The sequence below is a fragment of the Lissotriton helveticus genome, chromosome 5_1 (genome assembly GCF_964261635.1).
Source record: "Lissotriton helveticus chromosome 5_1, aLisHel1.1, whole genome shotgun sequence".
NCBI lineage: Eukaryota > Metazoa > Chordata > Amphibia > Caudata > Salamandridae > Lissotriton > Lissotriton helveticus.
In genome coordinates, this window is record NC_136065.1 from 349,125,338 (window position 1) to 349,144,775 (window position 19,438).

General features: G+C 43.5%; 1 protein-coding gene and 1 pseudogene across 2 annotated transcripts in view; one reads left to right on the plus strand and one right to left on the minus strand.

Moving 5' to 3' along the window:
• PLCH2 (phospholipase C eta 2) overlaps nt 1-19,438 on the plus strand; it is a 631,566-nt gene that overhangs the window by 146,934 nt on the left and 465,194 nt on the right. The gene's annotated exons all lie outside the window — the stretch shown is intronic.
• Nucleotides 10,698-11,090, minus strand: LOC144754540 (large ribosomal subunit protein eL27 pseudogene; annotated as a pseudogene). Its single transcript, XR_013594739.1, has one exon. The product of XR_013594739.1 is annotated as a large ribosomal subunit protein eL27 pseudogene (transcript).

A 19,438-nucleotide genomic window follows, 5' to 3' on the forward strand; every position in this document is an offset into this window, starting at 1 on the left:
AGTTAATTGATACAGAAATGTAGGTGGCCAGCCCACCTCTATGTCTCCCGCTCCTGGATGGTCTGGCTGGAACAAAAAAAACTTTATAGCCATCCAGGAGTAGGAGATCATCAGGAAACCACGTTTCCTGCAGACAGATTACCTGAAATTGTTTGACAAATGCCACCCACCTGGGATCCTGTAAATTTGGTGCTAGCCCCGCTATAGTCCACGATAGGAAGTTATTATGGGGGTCCCTTGATGGACTTGAGGTTACATTTGCTCAATATCCACCATTACTGTGGAGTATGATTGATTCATGGCCCAGAGGTACACAGAGATGCTTCGGTTTATACATATCTTCAGGTGTCCTGCTGCTTATTTTCCTATTAGTAACCACTGATGTTAACCATCTGCCCCATCTTCCTCATGTTCATCTCTTCTCTCCTATCCGATGAAAGGCTGGGAGGCAGCCGTGGCAAGACTGAGATGAGCACCTGAGATATTTTGGCACATAGCAAGGTAGAAATGGAAAACCACCGAAGGTAGGAGGGAGAAATGCATATTTAGTCTGGCAGTGGTGCTTCTGCGAATAGTGGCAGGCCATCCACCCTATACTGGGCTACCAGCCAGAGGCCAAGTCCATTGACATCTGCCTGATGATCTTTCTGATGACGCTGGTGATGTCACCACCATCCACAATAAATGTCCCTGTTCTTTAAGTTTGGTGCGGATAGTCAGAAGTGAGCAAACAGGACAGTCACAATATTTTTACTGATTTCTCATAATCACCCACCTCTAAATCCATCCATGAGTACACAGCCTGGTGTTTAGGAATCAGCTTTGTAGTAAGGGATAGTCTTTTTTCTTTGAGATCAATCGTTAATAGACAAGGTCTCCATTTGTATGTCAAAATATCCACACATTGTATCCAAAATGTTGACAATTGCTGCATTGATGAGATGGAGAAACGGCCACTACAACGAAGCCGTTTCCACGAAATCCTTAACCACGCATGCAGTACAAAGCATGCGTGGTTACCACGAAAGCCTTTACCACGCATACCTTTACTGCGAGGATTGTAGTAAAGGCATAGGGAGTAAAGGTAAAAAGTAAAAAAAGGGGGGCTTCGGGGGGTCTCCCCCCCCCAAAAAAAAACTCACCTGAAGTCACGTCGGGAAATGCAGAAAATCAGCGTCATTAAAGAGAAATCGGAAAATAAACTTCCGCTTTCTCTTAACGACGTATGATGTCACCACGCAAGTATTCGAGGTAAAGGTTATGCGTGCAAAACGAATTCCGTTGTAACGCATGCGTGGTAAAGGCATGCGTGGTAAAGGCATGCGTTGCAACGGAATTCGTTGTAATGTCATACATTCGATGAGATGAGCATATATAGTGAAGGACCGATTTATGATTCTCACTCCTTATCCACATATCTTAGTGATATAGTGCAATCGGTATTGTGGAGGTTATATAGGTGCAGTTTGGTATTAAAAAGTGAAGATTTTGATTCCACACCCTGGCAGCACAGCCATATTCAAAATGCAGGCTTTCATTATATGACCACAGTTAAAGTCTAGGTACAGGAATTTATTGTTTTGTATTGATAGTTACATAGCGCTTTCCTACTCCGGACAAGACCAAAGAGTTTATAGAAATGGAATCCGGCAGCACAGCTACTGCGACCACAGGCCAAGATTCTTAATTCAGAGCCAGAACCACCACCTCCCTCTAGTGGAAACCAATCAAGGCAGGTATAGCCTGCACCCCCCCCCCCCTTGCCCTGGGGAGTTCCTGTCAGCAGTTTCCATCACTTCGGGCGGATCAGGGACATTGACAGGAGCCCCAAGCTTGTTTAATAAATTACACACCCCTTGCCAGAATATGACCACATACACTTCCAATCAGTTTACACCTAGGCGCCGAGAGTCAGGAGTAAATGCTCAGGCGTGAACTCCTTCGAGAAGAACAAGCACACCTCAAGTCTCCTGGAGCGGAAAGCGGGAAATTGAATGTGCCGACTCCATCCAAATGCATCGTAAATTGGCTACGGATTGAGATAGGCCCAGCTCCAACATTGTGCTTACTATGCGGGCTATTCCTTGGAGGCTTAAATAATCAACAGAGACCACCTGAAACAAATATACAATACATATTCCGATGGTGTTGGAATACACTCAGTGTGTTAAAATACCCCTCACACACCAAAAGGGCCCTTGGTGTCATGCTTCATCATCGGGGTCTTCCCGCCCCCGCTGCGGGACGGGGCAGTGCTGCGACAAGCGGCTACGCCGGAGCACCTTTCAATTGTGAGTACTATGTGAGTGATGATGGAGTGAGTGTCAGTGAGGTCAGAAGTGATAAACAGTGAAATTAAAATTAAAAGATACCTGGCCTGGTGTTTAGAAAAAATTATTTAATAGGCACTGGCTGGTATCGTTAAAAGGGGTGAGGCGGAGTGCAAGATCGGGTTACTAGTCTTGCTCTCCTGTGCACAGGAGAGCAAGACTAGTAACCCGATCTTGCACTCCGCCTCACCCCTTTTAACGATACCAGCCAGTGCCTATTAAATAATTTTTTCTAAACACCAGGCCAGGTATCTTTTAATTTTAATTTCACTGTTTATCACTTCTGACCTCACTGACACTCACTCCATCATCACTCACATAGTACTCACAATTGAAAGGTGCTCCGGCGTAGCCGCTTGTCGCAGCACTGCCCCGTCCCGCAGCGGGGGCGGGAAGACCCCGATGATGAAGCATGACACCAAGGGCCCTTTTGGTGTGTGAGGGGTATTTTAACACACTGAGTGTATTCCAACACCATCGGAATATGTATTGTATATTTGTTTCAGGTGGTCTCTGTTGATTATTTAAGCGTTCATAAGAGGAGGATTAGCCCACCGCGGTGCCTTGCTGCACCACCTCTTCACTCCCTTTTTTGATATTTTTGAGTATTCCTTGGAGGCTTCACAAATCACAGCGCGCATTTATGAGCCTGCATGAATAAACTGAATAAAGCATGTTCTGCTGCTGGCTTCTCTGCAGACGTCAGCAACGCCTTGTAATGCAAACCAACAACCTACCCTTGAGCGTTTCAGTGGCTTAGGCCTTGCTCCCTCCTAAGCTAACTTTGGCACACGTGAAAGTTGCATAGCCTTGGGAATATTTTTCCGGGTTGGTTCTGTCGACAGTGATTTATTTGCTCCCTGTTTTCCATAGGACGAAAGAAACTGACTGGGCAGGATAGCGAATGTTTGTTTTCTGGCTATATGCCATACCTAGGTGATGCAGTTTTAATTGACATAGTTGGGTGTTAAACTACCGGACAAGGAAGCTCTTATTATTTTTGACTGCTGTATTATGCCCTCTGCATTACACTTTAAATTTTCCCAATGGGTCTTATTGACAATCGAATAAAGCAGCGCGGTCGCGCAACCAAATTTGCAGCACTGCGTCGTTCTAAAAGTGCAGGAATGTCATGTATTTACAACAATACTGTGTATTTCTGTGCTGACTCCTGCACCGGCACTCAAAAAGTAGCCTGACACCAACACAGGCACCCTTGTGCCATGTTTGCAAGGGTGCCTGCGTTGCGGGGATGATTGATTTTATCCCGGAAGGGACACTTTTCTGAACAAAAGCAATCAATGAAGGTGATTTCCTCCTGCGATGTGCGCTACCGAATGCAGCACACATAGAAAGAGGAAAAATGAGGAGAAATAAAGATATTTCTCCTCATTGCGCCTCAATAACGCTACCCCTGGGATGGCGATAGAATCTGACACTTTTCGAGGTTTACAATTCCTCGTAATTGTGGGAATGCTCCAAATTCCACATGTGTTGCTTTGGAACACCCACAGCAACACCCATGGAACGCCCTTTTCATGCACTGTTCTGCGTGAAAGGGGCCCATATTTACAAGGCCATGAAAAGCCATGTAAAGTGGCTTTGCGCAGCCTTGTAAATATGGTGTGGCACATTGCGCCACCGGAGCGTCAAAAAGTGATGCTTGTTGCTGCAAAAGTGCAGCTAGAGCCTCGTAAATGAGCCCCACTATATTTAAGGGCATAATATTTCCTGGATTTGAAGTGTTACTGGCAAAGAAGTGAGAGATAGCTGCAGGTATCACAAATATAAATGTGCTTAATTGCAAGTAAATTATGCACGCTTCTTGAAAATGTGCTTTTTTGTGTTAGCTCCTAAGCCTTTGTAGTCAAGAACATACCTCCCGTAAAAAAGGCTTACGAGATACATGCAGGACCCTGATTCAAACTGAAAATGTTTCTCAGAAAGACTTTTTCTACTCAAACCGGTCTCCTAAGGGCAAAAATGACAAATCTGTGCGGGGTGAAGCTCTTTGCACTTTCGTAAATGTCACAAAACATGAAGATTGTGAATTTCTACTGCAAAATGAACCTTTCCCAAATGTTGGAATCTATGCTTATCAACAGTGATCTAAATGGTACACATGCCATTTGTCACAAACCCTGAAGGCGATTTGTAAATATGCATTGAAAGTGCCAGTAGGTCTGGGTAATGTGCTAACACATGTACTCTCTCTTCACCTGCTGACTATGTGGAAAACCAGGGTCAAATTTAGCCACTCAAAGAGCTAAATATCTGGTGCTATTGTGTTAATGTGCGTATATGCAACAAAACATGCACTCTTAGGGGTAGATGTATCAAGATACCCTTTAGCGATTCTCAAATAGCGATTTTTAAGGAATCGCTATTTGAGAATTGCAAAATGGTATGTATGTAGAAATTCGCTATTTTTTAGCGATTTCTTAAAATTCCTTAATTGAGATTAGCAAATTGCTAATCGCAATTAAGGAATAATTTCCCATTCATTTCTATGGGCCTGGAGGCCCATTGGAATGAATGTGAAATTATTCTCAATTTGCGATTCGCAATTTGCGAATCGCAAATTAAGAATCATTCAAGGGTGCAGGGGTGTCTCAAGGACACCCTGCTGCACCCCTGAAATCGATATGTGTGCGCATATGGCGCACATACATGCCCTAAGGACATGTATGAGCGTCACATGGCACCTTTACAAAATGCAAAAAGTGCGTTTATAAAAGAATTCGCACATTACCACCAACTACAAGTTGGTGGTAATTTGCGATTTCTTAGTCAAAATTCCCAAAACTGAAATGATTAATAGATTTGCGATTTCTTAAATGCTTACGCAATATTAAGGAATCGCAAAATGTGCGATTCCTTAATATTGCGAGGCTTTTTGCATGATACATTCCAAATCCTGTTTTTTTGTCGCAAACGCTGCTATTTTGCGAATCGCAGCGTTTACGACAAAAAAACGCTTGATATATCTGCCCCTTAATGTTTTACTCTTTTATCCGGAGCCTTATTTATCTGCACATACAACAGTTTTATGTGTGTCTTTAGGTTCATTCGCTTTTATAAAATGTATTTATTGTATCATGAGTATTAATGTTTTATTACTGCCTATTTATGTGCTTTTATGGCCTTGAGCAGAAATAAAGGCTTTTGAACAATGATGAACTACATGGACACAGCATTGGTGCATGCATGTATTTGCATGTCATAGCTTGTTTACAGCCAGACCTATTTCGTCTGGCATTGCTGTTTTATGTGAACACAGAAGAGGGAAAACAATGGACAAGAGAGCATGGGCCAGATGTAGGAGACCAAATACCGGTCGGTAACGGCCGATTTCGGCTGTTACGACCGGTATTTGGGTTTTGTAATGTAGGGGGCCTTTGATTTACAGATTCGGTAAATTTGCCGATTCGGTAAATTTACAGAATCGGTAAAATACCGAATCGGTAAATTTACCGATTCTGTAAATCAATATGTAGGTGGCAAAGTAAACAGTGCCACAGGCCCCTAAGAAATCGTTATTTACTATGTAATACTATTGCATGGTGAATAACGAATTCCTGTGTATATGCACATCTGTGCATTTACACCTGTGCTATGTGGCACACAGACATGACCTAAGGGCATGTATGTGTGTCACATGGCACACAAGCCAGAAACAGGGGTGCAACAGGGTGTCAAAGTGACACCCTGTCCCCCTTGGCAATTCGGTATCGGTTAATTACCGATTCGGTAATTACCGAATCGGTATTTGCCATTGATTCCTATGGGCTTCAAGGCCCATAGGAATCAATGGCAAATACCGATTCGGTAATTACCGAATCGGTAATTAACGAATCCTACCGATTCGGTATTTGTTACCAAATAATTACCTACATCAGATTTACCGATTCATGAATACCGAATCGGTAAAATTCGGTATTTATGAATCTGTAAATCTGATTTACCTACATCTAGCCCCAAATGACTACAGGGAAAAATCAAAGGGGAAATTAAGATAAATGGAAGGCAATGGGAAAAGCACAGAAGACAAATAACAATACGGAAGACATAAAGGGAAAACAGACACAAGTCCTGACTAAAACATTAACAAAAAAACCTGCTGCCGGGAAAAAACACAAAACAACAAAAAAAGGTTTCTTGTACGCAATGCATGTATGAGATAAAGAAAGTAATTTGTGATGATTCAGTGTAGTTTTTGAGTTGTAAAGTAGCCACTCATGTCCTGACCCCACTCTATAGGAAGCGATGCTCCAAAAAGTCATTACAAAGAGGTGAAAGGGAACGACTCATCATGGCAGAGCCAAAGCCCATTGTAGGTATATGTTAAAGAATTGTTAACAATTGCTCTGCTGACCGCTGGGTTGTCAAACCAGACAGAAAACAGTGCATACTATTTTCAGTGCCCCAAAGAACCCTCTTTCCTTTCTCGCCCGTTCTGCTGATTTCCTTGTAGGACACAGCATGTTACCAAGAGGCAAAAGCATCACATTATAGAGTAGAAAGTAGTCACTGAAGAGCATTATTGCCTCTCTTCACATGTCTTGGCCATGCTGGGAGTGGTGGGAGAGGGTGTTATTGCTGGTTTTCATTGGCCTTCAGACCATGTACTATTTTAGGCTTAGGTACAAGCATTACCGTCTTAAGGCATGTGGGTGGACGACGCCACAGATAAAATTACAAAATATGCATCTATAATCCTTTCCAAACAAATGAAGTAGTAACCTAGTCATGTGATACCTTCAGAATCATTTTAGCCATGGCTGTGGATTCCCTAGATTTCTTCAAATACTTCCACTTAATTAAGGCCTACTGTGTTTGATGTTCCTTCGAAGTCAATAATATAGTTATAGGGAGCCATATTTCTTCTTCCAGCTCTGATACAAACTTCCAAGAGATGAATCATAAAAGTAGAACTTGCTCCTTAAAACAGCCTTGTTCATTATGAATGTACTGTTTATTCACAAGTGAAAAGTGGCCAAATTCCCCTAGAAAGTAGAAGCTTAGTTTACATGCAGAAGTGTGAGCTTTGTGTGATTCATTTGTGCTATATTTGTGTTACACTCCATTTTATGTTACATTTTTTAAATTATGACTTGGCCACCAATCAAGGAATGCAGTGTCCATCTATTTAAATAATGGGTAAAATGCCCCACCAGGCGATCACAGCAGCTTCTTTCTTTCCGGCCTCGTCTAACTCTTTCACCCTCACTTCTCCCTTTCTGTATGCAGACTCTAAAAGTTCTCTTAACCAAATGCTGACACATCAATCCAATATTGCAACTCCCTAACCAATAAGTTGGTGTTCAGTCATTTCTAACACAGACAACACATGGTATTTGTATCAATCAGATTTAATCATCAATATGTGGAGCCATGTGGTCCAGTTACCTGTCAAGACTGGATGCTGAGAAGGGCTATTTCTTGATTGTCCAAGGAACGGGTGATTCCACCCACTAGTCATACTGCAATACTGCACTTAATCGTCCATGCAAAAAGTCCCAACTGTCTCATTAAAAAGGTCTCAGTTAGGGGAAAAACAATGATCTCAAAAACCTTCCTAGGAAATCTTTTAGCTCTTGATAGAAGTAAATAAGCAAGGCACCAAACCCTTCTGACATCAGGTCAAGACATCGTAAAGACAATCCAAATGCAAATCTGTCTGCAAGCAGCAAAATCAGAAATCAAAATAGTAGCACATGGGCAATGAGCACAATACGAAATAAGAGAGCCCATCACTTGTTAATGTCTTCTTTGTATATGGTTAGGAAAGTAACTGAAATCATAGGAAACAAATCAGCCTCATCTTGGATTGGGAAACTCGCACAATAATCCCTGCCTACACTAAAAAGTCATTTCTATGCAGTGCTTAATTTTAACCGGTGGTTTCCGTTGCTCGGCACGGCACATGCTTGTTAACACTTCACTTATGACAGTCTGACACATGGTGGTACTGCTCTTCTAATTTAGAGATGAGCTGAACAACGGTTGCTTATAAATACAATATACATTAAAAATTACTAATACCTGCCTCCCCAGCCATTACTTTTGGGGACCTGTAATAATCTGAACTGTTGCACTTGCAGCCTAGAGAGATGGTTAGTAGTTGTTTTGGCAGTGATGATGAGCGATGGGTGGTGCAAGCTGCAGTGGCCTCCTGGTCAGGGCCCTGGTACTTATTTCACAATTGAAGCACTGTTTCTACAACATAGACACCACTATTTCTTGCAGGAATGGTGTCAACGAGGCTCATGAATAAGAAGACTAGGTTTAACATATTTTGTCCAATGCCAAATTTGACATTTCTTCAGCTGCTCTTGCTGCACAATGCTCCTTGCAAATCAGAGAGCACGATGACTGTGAAAATTCCAGCGTGGTGTTATTTGCGAGGATGCTCATACATACGATGAGCATAAAGTCCTGCGACACTGTATTTGTTAGACCAATAAACACACTATCCCCCTCTACTTGATTGGTTCCTCAGCACAGATGTATATCCCTAGCATGCGGGCAGCAAAGTTCTGGACAGAGCAAGAAATGATCTATCAGCACCAACACATTCTGTGACAACCTCAGGTTGAGGCTAAAATATGGATGCCCACTCTTTCTCAGTAAACTTGAGGTAAATCTAGCACTTTCATGGTTTGTGTAACAACTTCTGCATCTTTAACAGATTATGGTACTCGTGACCCGGTGCGAATGGAGGATATGCAATACCTGCAATATGATCTTGGAAAAGGATAAATCGAACATACATTTTTAAAGAGAAAATGTAGGAAAATGCCTCTTTTTGCATGATCACCTCTAGTTGTCATGAACGGATGCTGCAGTCTTTTTGACTTTGTGTGCTGTAACTCTGCTCACCATGCCCAGAGCATATGCTTTGACCTCTAAAACATGATGAACATGGCTAAGCTCCTAACTTGCATCTTTACTTTACCTATAGTTAAATGTACAAATTGTACACAGGGCCTGCAAGTTAAAAGTCACTAGTGGAGAAGAGCCCACATTGTGGCACCACTGGAATGATAGTGCCAAACTGAACTATGCGCCTACCACTATGGCCTATCTGTAGTTATAAAACTGCAATTTCGTCTTGTCAAAATAACTCCTTTTGACAGGCTTAATCCCATATTTAAGTATTGATAAATTACCCTTAAATAGGCCTTGCATGCCTATAAGGCAGCGTGCATGGTATTTAAAAACAGGACATGTAAAGGTTTAATGTTAAACATGTTATTACAGTAGCAACCCTAAAACTATTTTTACTGTAGCAGGGTTAGCTGTTCCATCGGAAAGCACTGGGATACTATATTAAAATTAATAATGTCATCTCCAATTAGGAACCAGCTGACAAGTTAATTCTTGGGCTTTTTAAAGTATGTATTATAAGCCCAATTCACTGGTAAAGTCCGATCTGTACTAGATATTTTACAAAAGCTACTTATAAAAAGACAAACTTTTGCTTGTCTAAAGTATCTAGAAGCCCAATTAGTTGAGCTTTTAACGGTCACACAGGAACTGAATAGTCCCTTTGATGAGTTTCAACCTTTCTCCCAGAACCAAGACAAAGCCATTGGATATGGCAAGATGTTCTGTTCCTCTGAAAGGGTGACCATCTAGGCAGTGTCCGGGTGCTTCATTAACTTCAAAGAGGCCTACTCTGTCACAGGCAGATGTAGCTAACACCTGGGTCTCGCCCCTCCTTTCTTCATCTAACCAAAAAGGCATCACTTCCGGTAGGAGAGGAGCCCCGATCCAGTTTTGAGCAATGACAGAGGAGAGGTTGCTCATTTAACTAGCCACACTTCCAGGATGGGAAGAGGAGCTCTGTATGGGGGAAAAAGCTTCTACCATGTTGGTTTTAGATAGTTAGGGACACTCTGATTGTATGAGCAGTATGGCACACAAGAACTGCTGCAAACGTGGTCAGGGTTAACATTGGGAACTTTTTCTCTATTTGTTAGCAAGAGGCCAGGAGTGCTTTTGTTTAGGTTTACATTTAACTTTTTGCTGCTGGTGATGGCTTTTGTCTACGTAATTTAACATCGCTTTGTGTAGTGTGCTATTCAATTAGGTTAGCATTTAGGTGCTTACATGTAGTTGTATTGCACTATACAAACCCTACAATACAATAAGCTATGTCGCATGCAAGCAAAGGTTGTTATGCAGTTTAATATCTTCAGAATGCATGCTATCTAATAGTCTTCTCCCTTCTTGTCCACTAAACCCTGCATATAACATTGACCTTGACTTAAAATTGTTGATCTCCTTTTTTTGGGGGGGTTAACATAAAGGGTTATTGATGTCCAAATGTTCCAATATCACCAATTTAGAAGCTTAGCTTCTGGAAGAACCATTTTTTTTGCCAGTCTTGTATCGTTCTTAAAATTTCACTTTAGCTTCACGTCTGGCTTTTCGTTTTAGAGCAGGGTCTCTGAATACATCCTTACTGACAATGGTTTTGTCAAGGGGAATATCAACAGAGTATCTGGTTGGCATCAAGTGGTTGTAGTTGCAAACCTTTACAAAGGCCTTAATTTTAGATCGCTTAGCAATCTTCTTCTTGCCCATAGTGGCTGTTAATTTACATGGGTAACGACCAATGGCTGCCACCAGGGCATGACTGTAAGATCTGTCTGATGTGCCATCATCAATGTTTTTCACTATGACAGCGTTACGTCTAGAGTATCGACCTGAAAGGACCAAGACAACCTTCCCGGGTTTCATAAATTTACCCATTTTTGAGAGCTTATTTTGAGAGCTTTGCCACAAGAAACGTTAAAGTGTCTGACCACTTTCTACTCTGTATCCATTTCTCTGATTCAAGGAGAACTCTGACAGACATTTTTCAATGCTGGAAACAAGTCTAAGGAAATTACAATTTTAGTCCAAGGAATCGATTACATCAACACATGCTCCCGTTCGTATGCATCCATCATTTTTGTGTGAGTCACCTCATCTTGATGCTTTGCAATCACTATGTAGGCATCAGATCTAGTCTGCTCTGATTGATTTTCTCACTTTGCATCGTTTCATTTTATGTAATGAACATTTCTCCTGCTCACATTCACAGTGTGAGTCACAGATGAGCAATGCATTGTAATAATCAAATGTCATTTTCTTGTTTAAATGCTTTCCTCAAAAAAATACAAGAGTGCTGGTGCCAGCTCTACCCAGAAGCTGAGTCTGAACGACAGATAGAAAGTACATAAGCCTTTTTAGGTTTCGCCTGCCGAAGGCTGCGCTCTGCGCAGCTTTTCGGCGCAGGCGAAATCTATTGTTTACAATATGGGCTTCAGGAACGTCCCCCGGCTCCCATTGGCTAGCTCCATAAATGGAGGCTAGCCATTGGGTGCCGGATCTGTCCGTCAAGGCCGGACCAGATTCGGGGGCGTTCCCGAGATTTTTTCGCTCTCCGCCTCTGCGATGTCGTCATCGCGGCCGTGGGCGGGGTTTATTTTTTTGTGCGTCCATGTTTGTGTTCTCAATCCGCGGCCGCCCGCTGCCCGAGGAAGTCCAGGTGAGTGCCTTCCTTGCCCCCTCCCGCTGTCCGTTCCTTTCCCGCCCCCCTCCCGCTGTCCGTTTCTTCCCCGCCCCCCCTCCCGCTGTCCGTTCCTTTCCCGCCCCCCCTCCCGCTGTCCGTTCCTTTCCCGCCCCCCCTCCCGCTGTCCTTTCTTTCGGTGCATGCAGATAATTGCTCTGCATTAGGTGGGATTTAAAAATGTTTCTCTTTATTTAATGTTCATATAGATCTTTTATCTGGTACTTCAAATGTGGTTATTGTACTCGGTTGTGGAGCGGTGATTAACAGTTATAGTATTATAGTATAAACCTTTCTTGGATGCTTTATAACGGGGTGGAATTTATTCACCACTGAACTGATACTATTTTGAGAGCTTAGTTGTGGTTGCAACGAGCATGACAAACGGCGGGCTGACAGAGCTGGATGGATGGCCCCGGGCCTTCGTGTCTCCGCTGCCTCACCAGAGAACCAAAGTCTTGCTGAGAAGAGACCACCTTGGAGGTGGGGGCGGGGGGCGCAGGGATGTGTGGAGCTGGTCAGAATGCCGAGGCCTCTATCTGCTAGCGGGGGGCGGCACGCACAATGCACGCCTAAAGACTATATACTCTGTAGTCCATTTTGGTTACAGTTTTAATGGCTGATTGCGCAAACACCTGTCACGCGTCATCGGGGGACGTTTAAATAGCACCCAATCGTGCTATGGCTTTAGCAAGAGCTATAACGCCAACAAAGATGGCGTCCCTTGCCGGCACTTCCCCTCCCAAGATGGCGCCTAGCCCCCAGTCCAGCTAACAGGCCGCCGAACAGCGGTGCAAATTCCAAAATTATATGCAGGTATGTCCTAACAAGCCCCACTAGTCACAACACAATGAAAAACTTTCCCTTTAAAATGCGCGATAAAAACGCACAAGACCGCGCTGCAAGCGCCGAACATGTGACACAGTTTTAAAAGTGGAATTTCAAATCCACAAATTGAGTTAGTTATGCACGGGGTCAGTGGCAATTGTTAGAGTTAATTTTAAGCAGCAAGCGCAGTAGCGGAATATCAGATAATGCCTCGCCTACACTAGCGCTTACCTGAACAGGGCGAGCGTCTGCTCTGATCACCTTAAATAGCACCCAATCGTGCTATGGCTTTAGCAAGAGCTATAACGCCAACAAAGATGGCGTCCCTTGCCGGCACTTCCCCTCCCAAGATGGCGCCTAGCCCCCAGTCCAGCTAACAGGCCGCCGAACAGCGGTGCAAATTCCAAAATTATATGCAGGTATGTCCTAACAAGCCCCACTAGTCACAACACAATGAAAAACTTTCCCTTTAAAATGCGCGATAAAAACGCACAAGACCGCGCTGCAAGCGCCGAACATGTGACACAGTTTTAAAAGTGGAATTTCAAATCCACAAATTGAGTTAGTTATGCACGGGGTCAGTGGCAATTGTTAGAGTTAATTTTAAGCAGCAAGCGCAGTAGCGGAATATCAGATAATGCCTCGCCTACACTAGCGCTTACCTGAACAGGGCGAGCGTCTGCTCTGATCACCTTAAATAGCACCCAATCGTGCTATGGCTTTAGCAAGAGCTATAACGCCAACAAAGATGGCGTCCCTTGCCGGCACTTCCCCTCCCAAGATGGCGCCTAGCCCCCAGTCCAGCTAACAGGCCGCAGAACAGCGGTGCAAATTCCAAAATTATATGCAGGTATGTCCTAACAAGCCCCACTAGTCACAACACAATGAAAAACTTTCCCTTTAAAATGCGCGATAAAAACGCACAAGACCGCGCTGCAAGCGCCGAACATGTGACACAGTTTTAAAAGTGGAATTTCAAATCCACAAATTGAGTTAGTTATGCACGGGGTCAGTGGCAATTGTTAGAGTTAATTTTAAGCAGCAAGCGCAGTAGCGGAATATCAGATAATGCCTCGCCTACACTAGCGCTTACCTGAACAGCACATACGCCCTTAGCTAGACCAGCCTATGTAGCCAAATTAGTTTGCATTTCAGATCCTGTAGTTTTCCTTTCCTACATGTCCCAGCATGCAGTGTGTTGACTTGAAAGGCAGGAAGGAATGTGACCACATCACGTTATTTCACCTTTAAATTGCCGACAATCCCATACGTATCGTGGTTCATTTCAAAACACACTCATCCCTTTAACTTTATTTTGTGTCTGCCAGTTTACCAGGGCCAGACATTTCCCACAGCCGCTTTCCCCGAATGTTTGTAAAAGAGAACACCATTGTTGACAAACAAAACAAGAAACGGATTATGCAGCAGATAATGTGTGAGTATGTAAACCAGCGTGTCGCAGAGTAACTTCTATGAAGCATAAAACAACCGATCGGCATGCGCAGTGGCAACAAACAACCAGAACCCGGGGACTTTGAGATGGCTTCTTGGATTTGCGCCACTGGTTTTATACCAGCATCACAAGTCCTGTGTTCAGGAGCGAAGCTATTAATGTGCGGCAGGTCCAGTGGCACCGGGGCCGAGACTGTCCTTTTTTTGCACCAGGGTCCCACTAGTTTGTGTTTTTACCCACGCCTTTGACCCTGCACCCACTCCCCCCCCCACACTTCCCATACTTTTTAATGCACTTCGACCTTTGATTACATGGTAGGCGCATCCTTCGTCACATGGCTTCTCAGCGCTTGCACATCCCGCTGGCCTGCTCTCCCACGAAGCAGGCACATCCCTGCATGTTTATCAATCCCCGGAGGTGGTGCCTGTGAGAGCCGGGATGAGCTGGAAACAACCCACACCTGCAGTGTGAGAGACAGTGTGTATGAGAGACAGCAGTGTGTGTAAGAAAGACAGCAGTGTGTGAGAAACAGCAGTGTGTGTGAGAGAGACAGCAGTGGGTGTGTTCAAGGCAGAGTCAGCAGTGTAAGAGAGACAGCAGTGTGAGACCTTTTATTTATGTTTTGGTTTTTGAAACATAAATAAAACAAAATATTTGCAATGTCAATAGCACAAACTTGCGTAAATACGTGACCTATTGCATTGAAAATGGTGCTGGTGCTGGTGTCCGTCCCCCCCACCCCCGCTCTTCCTGGTTGTGCTGGTGTCCGTCCCCCCCACCCCCGCTCTTCTTCGTTGTGCAGGTGTCCGTCCCCCCACCCCGCTCTTCTTCGTTGTGCAGGTGTCCGTCCCCCCCACCCCGCTCTTCCTAGTTGTGCTCGTGTCCGTCCCCCTCACCCCCGCTCTTCCTGGTTATGCTGGTGTCCGTCACCCCCCACCGCCGCTCTTCCTAGTTGTGCTAGTGTCCGCCCCCCCACACCCACTCTTCCTGGTTGTGCTGCTGTCCGTCCCCCCCCACCCCCGCTCTTCCTGGTTGTGCTGCTGTCCCCCCCCCACCCCCGCTCTTCCTGGTTGTGCTGCTGTCCATCCCACCCCACCCCCGCTCTTCCTGGTTGTGCTGCTGTCCGTCCCCCCCACCCCCGCTCTTCCTGGTTGTGCTGCTGTCCGTCCCCCCGCTCTTCCTAGTTGTGCTGGGGTCCGTCCCCCCCACCCCCGCTCTTCTTGGTTGTGCTGGTGTCCGTCTCCCCCCACCCCGCTCTTCTTCGTTGTGCAGGTGTCCGTCCCCCCCACTCTGTCTGTGTGAGAGTGGCTATGTCTGTGTGAGGGTGGCTCTGTGTAGGTGGCTCTGTGTGTGTGAGGGTGGCTCTGTGTAGGTGGTGCTGTGTGTGTGGGTGGCTCTATGTGAATGACTCTGTGGGTGGCTCTGTGTGTCTGGGTGGCTCTGTCTGTGTGGCTCTGTCTGTCTGTGTGTGTGTGGCTCTGTGTGTGTGTTTGTGCTCTGTGTGTGTGTGCAAATGCAATAGGTCTCGCATTTGTGAGAGATTAAGCTATTGGCATTGTAAAGGACAATGCCATTTATTTATCTGTTTTCAAAACCAACACATAAATACAAAATTTGTCATTTACAATGCCAATAGCTCTAACTTTTACAAAGGCGAAACCGTTGCATTGTAAATGCTTGTTTGGAATGGGGTGGGGATGGGAGGATAATTGTACTTGATGAACACAAACGCACAATCAGTGAACTAGATGCATTACATAGAAATCACATCAGTGAACGTTCCATATCCGGCATTACATCTGGTGAACAATAATATTGGGGGTCACTACATCAGAAGACAACAAACTTGAAATTAAGGTAAAGTATGTGTACACATATCTATATATTTATACTTTTTTTTTAAATATATACTATCCAGTGGCCATCATCACAAGGTAGTTATAGTTAGGATTGTGTTTCCAAAGGAATTTTTTTTTTGTGTTGTTAACTTTAGCACCGTTCGACAAATGTCCACAAACCTTTTCACAAATGTGGTATTTTTTGACTAGTTTGTGCATGGAAAGTTTGGGGTGATCCATCAAGTTAGTTCTGAGAAAAATATGGGGGGTCACAAAACACGTTTTCTCCATTCATTTTTCCATAAGATGTTTACACACAGCCACAGCGCAAACAACTGAAAGCATTTACATTATAGTTTGGAGAAAGCTATTCACACACATCTCCAGATTAACGATTTCTCATAAATATGGAGATGTGTCCTGTTCTATGGGTGTTGCGTGGGAACACCCACAGCAATGCCTATGGAACGCCACTTCAACGCAAAGTTCTATGTATGAAGGGGTTGTATTTACAAGGAGAGGAAAAACCACGCAGGGTGGCTTTTCCTCTCCTTGTAAATATGAAGGAGTGCCTGGCGCTATCACTACGTTACAAAAAGTGATGTACTGGTGGCGCAGGGTGCTTGTAAAACTGCTCCATAAGTGCTTAGATATTGGCAGACTGATACAATAAGAACATAGTGCTGGATGGGTGATTGAAGAATTGTATGAGACTGACAGGAAGTATCCTACGCTGCATGGGTACTACTTCAGTATTTAATGGAGTGGACCAATAGTATGTATATGCTTAGAGATTTGTAGGGATTATGCACAGAATATTTAATGTATACTTGTGTTGGTGCCTAGATCATTTTATAAGAATACCACAAGTAACTGGAATGATGACAGTGCTACAAACAGAGTGAGCACTTAATTTATAAGTGCTTACGTATTGGTGGAGTGATAGGATAAGTAGAGAGGGGTAGATAAGTGATTAAAGAAGTGCTTAGGACAGACTGGACGATTCCTACACTGCATGAGTACTAACTGGGTATTTAGAAGAGTGCATCAATAGTATGTAGCTAGTTAGAGGTCTGCTTGGATAGTGCTCAAAATATTATAGCTGTACTTGTGTTAGTAGCTAGGCCAATCCATAAGTTCATGACTAGTAACTAGAATAATTACAGTATTACAGAGTGTATAGTGAATTTATAAGTGCTTAGGTATTGGTGGAGTATTAGGATAAGTCGATAGTGCTGTATGGGTGATTGGAGAAATGCATGGGACAGACAGTAGGATTCCTACACTGCATAGGTACTAACTGGGTATTTAGAAGAGCATATCAATAGTTTGTAGCTGGTTAGAGGTGTGCATGCATAGTTTTACAAAATATTGTTGGAAACGTAGATAGTGCTGAACGGGTGATTGGAGAAGTGCATGGGACAGACAGGAGGATTCCTAGGTTGCATGGGTAGTACTTTACTAAGTAGCTGGTTACATGTTTATATATATAGTGCACCGCTGAATGTAGTTGTGCATTGATAGTGTTTGGATTACTTAATCTTACCTTGACAGTAGTACATATCAAAAAAAGTGAAACATTTGGATGGTCAGAACCTTTAGAGCCAGAGCACCAGGGCAGCAGAACTGCTTTAGAACCAGAGAACCAGGTCAGCAGAGCTGCTTAAGATCCTGAGAACCAGGTCAGCAGACCTGATATAGAGCCTAAGAACCAGGTCAGCAGAGCTGCTCTAGAGGCAGAGAACCAGGTCAGCAGAGCTGCGTTAGAGCCAGAGAACGAGGCCAGCAGAGCTTCTTTAGAGCCAGAGAACCAGGTCAGCAGAGCTGCTCTAGTTGACACTGACTGACTGACACTGACTGATTGACACTGACTGACACTGATTGACTGACACTGACACTGACTGACACTGACTGACACTGATTGACTGACACTGACTGACACTGATTGACTGACACTGACTGACTGACACTGACTGACACTGATTGACTGACACTGACTGACTACTCTCTACTACCCTACTACTCACTCTCTACTACTCTCTGCTACCCACTCTCTACTACTCACTCTCTACTACTCTCTACTACTCACTCTCTACTACTCTCTCCTACTCTCTCTCTACTAATCACTCTCTATTACTCACTCTCTACTACTCATTCTCTAATACTCTCTCTCTCTGCTACTCACTCTCTACTACTCACTCTCTACTACTCTCTACTACTCACTCTCTACTACGCTCTACTACTACTCTCTACTACTCACTCTCTACTACTCTCTACTACTCACTCTCTACTACTCACTCTACTACTCTCTACTACTCACTCTCTGCTACTCTCTCTACTACTCTCTACTACTCACTCTCTACTCTCTATTACTCATCCTCTACTCTCTACCTCTCTACCTCTTTCTACTACTCTCTACCTCTCCACCTATCTATCTCTCTACATCTACCTCTCTACCTCTACACCTCTACCTCTCTCTACCTCTCTCTACACGTACACATATGCACATATATATATGCATATATATATATATATGCATATGCATTTAAATATGTATGTGTATATATATATATATATATATATAAATACATGCATATCTATGTAAATACAAATATAAATGCATGCATACATATACCTATAGATATATGCATACATATGCATGTTATGTACATGAAAGTTTGAAAAACACTATTACAAGCAAAGCTAAAAAGCCACCTAATTACAAACAGAATTGCTTTAACTTAAATGAAGGTGAGACCTATTGCATTTTCAATGTTTGTTTACTTTGGTTCCATCAAGAAGGCATTCAGATGTGTCACACATTTGCCATAAATTCTGAATGTTAGCACTCTAGTTGCTCATTAGATCACTGTAGTAAAGCTACTGCTCACCAGGGAAGTCTGCTGCTGGTATTCAAAGTCCATGTTTCAGTCTGCATGTCAGAATTTTTTAATGAAATAGAAGAGGATTTGAGAAGTCAAAATGTGCCCTAATTTTTCTTTCTGCAGCACTAATCCTAATTTCTATGGAAGAATTAACCCCCTCATTTTGTTCCTTTGCAAAATAAATGTTTTAAGTGTTACCACTTTAATCCAATCAAGATGGCTTCAGGTGTGCCATACGTTTGTCATAAGTAAGACTGTTAGCGCTCTAGTTGTTCTCTAGAACATTCTGAGACGTTCTGTCATTGGGCTATACTTGGGCTACATCTAGGTGATATTTGTGCTACATTTGGGCTCTTTTGTCTCTGGTGGCCATCTTGGGAGACTTATTTGTTATGAAGTTTCCTGATTTCCTCATTTACTACAGTCTCCTCAGTAGGAAATACTTTCAGTTTTTTTACTTTGATTCCATCAAGAAGGCATTCAGATGTGCCACACATTTGCCATAAATTTTGAATGTTAGCACTCTAGTTGCTTATTAGATC